Source organism: Gracilinanus agilis, chromosome 2 (genome assembly GCF_016433145.1).
Source record: "Gracilinanus agilis isolate LMUSP501 chromosome 2, AgileGrace, whole genome shotgun sequence".
Classification (NCBI taxonomy): domain Eukaryota; kingdom Metazoa; phylum Chordata; class Mammalia; order Didelphimorphia; family Didelphidae; genus Gracilinanus; species Gracilinanus agilis.
In genome coordinates this window covers 360,842,105-360,848,104 of record NC_058131.1, presented here as the reverse complement: position 1 = coordinate 360,848,104, position 6,000 = coordinate 360,842,105, and positions in this window count along the sequence as shown.

The window sequence follows — 6,000 nt, the reverse complement described above, 5'->3', positions numbered from 1 at the left end:
AGAAGGAAGAAAGAAAGAAAGAAGGAAGGAAAGAAAGAGAAAGAAAGAAGGAAAGAAAGAAAGAAAGAAAGAAAGAAAGAATGAAAGAAACCGAGAAAGGAAGGAAGAAGGAGAAAGGAAGGAAGAAAAAGAAAGGAAGGAAGAAATAAAGAAAGAAGAAAGGAACGAAGGGAGGAAGGAAGGAAGGGAGAAAGGAAGAAAGAAAAAGAAAAGAAAGAAGGAACTTCTTGAGAATACTATTTAATTTTTTTTTTTTTTTAATGTTGGCTTCTCCAGGACCAAGCACAAGGCCTATCACAAAGTAGACCTTAAATGCTTTCAGATTGATATGAATAATAGAAATAATTAAAACTAAATTGTTGTATTGATATGGAAAAAGTTTTTGATAAAAAAGAAAACTTATTCTAAAAATAATTTTAGAGTATTCTAATAAAATGTCCATTCTTAATATGATCAAAACTAACTATTGAAAACGAATGACTATCATTTTTTAAAGTTTTATTTTATTTTTTAGTTCAAAATTCTCTCTTCCCATGCTCTCTCCTATCCATGGGGCATCCAAGAAATACAATACCATTTACATATACAGTAATACAAATGTATTTCTACATTAGCCAGGTTTATGAATTGAAAAGAAAACGAAAGAAAAAGAAAAATTAAAAAGAAAAAGAAAAACTATGTTTCACTTTTCACACTGAGTCCATCAGTTCTCATTCTGGAGATGGATAGCATATTTCATGAAACCTTTGGAATTGCCTTTCATAGTTACTAATCATTACAACATTGATGCTCCTAAATACATTGTTCTCCTGGTTCTGCTCATTTCACTATACATCAATTCATATGAGTCTTTCCAGGTTTTTCTGAAATCATCCCCTTCATCATTTCTTATAGCACAGTAGTATTCTACTAATATAATAATATAATATTCATATACCATAACTACTTGCAGTGGGTATTCCTTCAATTTCTAATTCTTTGTCATCACACATGTGAACATGTGTACACACAAAGAGTTGATATATTTTCATATATGTAGTTTTTTCTTTTTTCTCTCTTTTTTTAATCTCTTTGGAGACCTAGGAGGTACTAATAGGTCAAAGAGTATGTGCAGTTTTATAGTCTTTTGGATAAAGTTCCAAATTACTCTCCAGAATAGTTAGACTGGTTTATAGCTACACCACCAGGACAATGTACCTATTTCCCAGCTGTTTTAATTGTGGGCCAACTAGGTGGTACAGAAGATCAGGTCTGGAGTCTGGAAGACCTGAGATCAAATCTCAGTCTTGGGTACCTACTACAATACTACTAGTACAATATTGAATAATGATCATGGACATCCTTGTTTCACTTTTAATCTTATTGGAAAAGTTTCTCATTTATCCCCATTAGAATAATGCTTGCTGTTGGTCTTAGATAGATACTATTTATCATTTTAAGAAAAGTTCAATTAATTCTTTTGCTTTTTAGTATTTTTAATAGGAATGGATGCTGGATTTTGTCAAAAGCTTTTTCTGCATCAATTGATACTATCAATTATTTTGTTATTGATAAAGTATATTATGTTTATAATTTTCCTAATATTCAAACTAATATTAAATAAATACCCATATTCTTGGTATAAACTCAACCTAGTCATGGTATATGATCTTTGTGATATATTGTTCTGTTTTTTGCTAATATTTTATTTACTTTTTTGTATCAATATTCATTAGAGAAATTAATATGTAGTTTTCATTTTCTATTTTGACTATCCTTGGCCTACGTATCAAAACCATTTTTGAATCAAAAAATGAATTTGTTAGGATTCTTTTGCCTATTTTTGAAAATAGTTTTTGTGGAATTAGAATTAATTGTTCTTTAAATGCTTGATAGTTCTAGTTCCCTTTTCCTCCTCCCTTAAGTTGCTCATTTATTGCTTCTTTAATTTTTTTTTTGTCTAGGATAGCATTATTTATGTATTCTTTTTCTTATTCTTTTAGCCCAGGAAATTTATATCATTGTAAATGCCTTTTCATTTCATGTAGTTTATCAGTTTTATTAGCATATATAATTAGGCAAAATAACTCCTAATAATTGCTTTAATTTTATCTTCACTGGTTTTGCATTCATCCTTGACATTTTTGATATGAGTAATTTTGTTTTCTTCTTTTAAAATTAATTTAGCTAATGGATTTTTCTTTTATTGATTTTTCATAAAACCAATTGTTTGTTTTATTATAAGTTCAATTTTTAAACTTTCAGCTTTATTAAACTCTTTTGATGTTCACGATTTATATTTTTGTATTTAACTGAAAGTTTAAATTTTGTTGTTTTTCTGGACCTTCATTTCTGTTTTTGCATGCCCAATTCATTGTTCTGCTCTTTTTCTTTTTTTAATTGATATAAGCATTTAGACATATAATTTCCCCCCTAACTATAGCTTTGACTGCATCCAACAAATTTCAGTACTTTGTCTCATTGTTGTCATTATATTTAACAAAATTGTTGATTATTTCTATTTATTACATATAATTATTATTACATTATGGTCAGAAAAGATGCATTTAATATTTCTATTTTTGTGCATTCATTTATGAAGTTTTATCCACTAAGACATGATCAATTTTGATGAAGGTACTATGAACAACTATACTTCTTTCTTTTCCCATTCAATAATATCCAGATTTTTATAACTAACTTTTCTAAATTTTTTCTTCTTAATTTCTTATTTATTTTATGGTTAGATTTGTCTAGATCTGGAAAAGATTAATTGAGGTCCCTCATTAGCAGAGTTTTGCTGTCTTTTTCCACCTGTAATTCATTTAACCTTTCCTTCAAGAATTTGGATGCAATGCCATTTGGTACAAATATATTCAGTTTTGATATTAATTCATTGTGTTAGCTTCAGTAAAATGAGGTTTCTTTTATTATCTCTTTTATTTAAATCTATTTTCCTTTTTATTTTCTGAAATAATGATCATAATACCTGCCTTTTCTGCTAAAGCATTAATAGATTCTATTCTGTCCCCTAATTTTAAGTGTGTGTATCTTTCTATTTTAAGTATATTTTTTGTAAACAACATGTTATTAATTACATCCATTTTGTTGTCCTCTTCCATTTGAGGGTGAGTTCATCCTATTCTCATAAAGTTATGATGGCTAATTGGGTATTACCCTCCATCCTACTTTCTTCTGTTTATGCTTTTCACTCTCTTTTATTTTGCCCCATTTCTCCTCAAGAGTCTATTTTGCTTCTTACCACTACTTCCTTTAGTCTATCCTCCCTGATATCAATCACTCTTCCTCTTTCCCTTAGCTCTTTTCCCTCTCACTCATCTGTATATATTTATTCTTCCACACTTAAAGCAATTCAGATGAGAGTGAGGTTCAAGCATTGCCAATACCCTTTCCCACCATTGCCCCCTTCATTGTATAAATTCTTTCTTGCATGCCTCAATATGTGAGATAATTTTCTCCATTCTAAATCTCCCTTCCCTCTTTTCTCAGTGCATTCCCTTTTCTCACCCTTCCATTTTAATTCTTAGAACATCTCAACAAAATATATTCACATTCATGCTGACTAAATAAGTAGATTCCTTCTACCTGTTCTGGTACTGATAAAGTTCTTTGGATTTATAAGTAGCATTTTCCCATTTAGAAATATAAAGAATTTAACATCTTTAAGTCTCTCATTATTTCTCTGACATGTTTACTTTTTTATGCTTCTCTTGACTCTTTGAATTTTTTTTTTCAGTTCTGGAATTTTCATTAGAAATCTCTGAAAGTTCTCCATTTCATTAAATATCCCTTTTTGTCCTATAGGACTATATTCAGTTTTGTTGAGTAGGCTATTCTTGGTTTTCATCCTAGCTCCTTGGCCTGCTGGAATATTATATTTAAAAACCCACTGTTCCCTTATGATGGTAGTTGCTAAATCTAATGTGATATTGACTATGGTTCCATAGCATTTAAACTCTTTCTTTCTCATTACTTGCAGTATTTTCTCCTTGACTTGGAATCTTTGGACTTGGGCCATTATCATAATTATTATTGTTTTGGTTTATTAATATTATTCATTTCTGGGAGTTTTCATTTTTTGATCTCCTTTGGGAAGTGATCAGTACACTGTTTCATTTTCTATTTTGACCTCTGGATCAAAGATACATGATCTGTTTTCCTTTATAATTTCTTGAAATCTGATCTTAAAGCTTTTTTATTCATCATAACTTTCAGATAGTCCAAAAATTCTTATTTTTATCTATTTTCCAGATCAATTGTTTCCTAGTGAAATATTCTCTATGTCTCTGTCTCTGTCTCTCTCTCTCTCTCTCTCTCTCTCTCTCTCTCTGTCTCTCTGTTTCTGTCTCTCTCTGTCTCTGTCTCTGTCTCACTCTAAGTGCTTGAAGAAATAATTTAAAAATATATAGAAGAAAACAAAAATAACAAAAAGCACAGAGGGCTACAGATAGAAAAAATGTTACTAACTTGTTAAATAAACATATACCTCATATTATATATGTTCTATATTTGTCTAATGTTCCATATGTGTGAGTTCTATCAGTAGAACCTACATAGAATATATAAAGGTTCTAAATAAGTGTGTATTCTATATATCAATGTTATCTTTAACTTGAACATATATATGCTCTATCTATCTATTACTAAGTAGAAACAAAAGTTTTCTATTCATGCTCCCTTCTTTTTGTTTTGTATTTTTAAAAAAGATTTATTCAAACTTTAGTATTCGTAAATATATTACTACTGGTTAACCCACCATCCATATCCCTCCAGCTTTTTCCAAGTATGTTTAATCAAGAAAAGAAAAACTGAACATCACTCACATCTGAGAATATGTGCCTCATTTGGTCTGCAAAGTTCATTATCTCTCTGACAAGATATGGGAAATATGGTTCATCATGAAATTAATGACTACTGTTTTTTTTCTTTTTTTTTCTTTTAACCTGAATTTTGCTCCCTCTTCATGTGGCTTTTATTACAAGATAGATCTTAGTGTGTATTATCCTTTGGATTTGACTTTCTTCAGTCTGCTTTATTTTACTTCTCATATTTCTCTGAATTCTTCATTATTCCTTTTTTATTTACACATAATGTTAAATATATATGGACAGACAGACAAACAGAGGGATAGATAGATAGATAGATAGATAGATAGATAGATAGATAGATGAAGGAAAAGGAGTTGGACCTGTGGACCTGTGATTTCATTGACATAGGAAATAGCCAACTAGGGAAATTCTTACAATCAATCAGTCAGCATCTTCTCTATATCTTAGAAAGTTTCCTAGAGGGATGTGAGGTTAAGTGCCTTGCCTAGTCACACATGTATCAGTGCTAGGGCTATATACTTATTTTAGAAGGCTGAAATTATAGAAGATTATTAAGTGATACTCTTCTTTGTACTATTATTTAAAGTTTATTATGTTATATTCTTCCTCATTCTTCTTCACATGTTGACATATTTATATTTGTTTATAGTTGCTAGGTTCACAATAAGAGGAGAAAAATAACATCAGTCATCTATATTAAGGACACATTTCTTCATTCTGTAAACAACTCAGTTGTTCTGAGGGATTGTACTTCTATAAGGGTTTTGGAGAGTTTGTCAAAAATTGTCTGTTGTGTCAAAATAAAATGTTTCAATAACTTGTTTTTGTCTCTAGACCTGCAATATCATTGATGTAGGGACAGACAGGGAGAAGAGTAGGGGAGAGATTTACTGAGAGAGAAAAAAGGAGAGGAAAAAGAATTTATTAAGTTTTTATAAAATGTTGGGAATTGTACTAAACATTGGGGTTATCAATATAATTAAGCAAAACGATCTCTACTCTGGAGGCGCTTATATTTTAATGGTGGAAGAGCACATGTATGAAGAAGAAGGAAAGGAGGGAAGTATATCTGCAGAGTGAGATAATAATGAACTAGCTGCTTTATGAGGTCCCTTCCAACTCTGAAATGATGTCCTTATTCTGCTTAAGTTCAATGGTCAAGGATGGATCA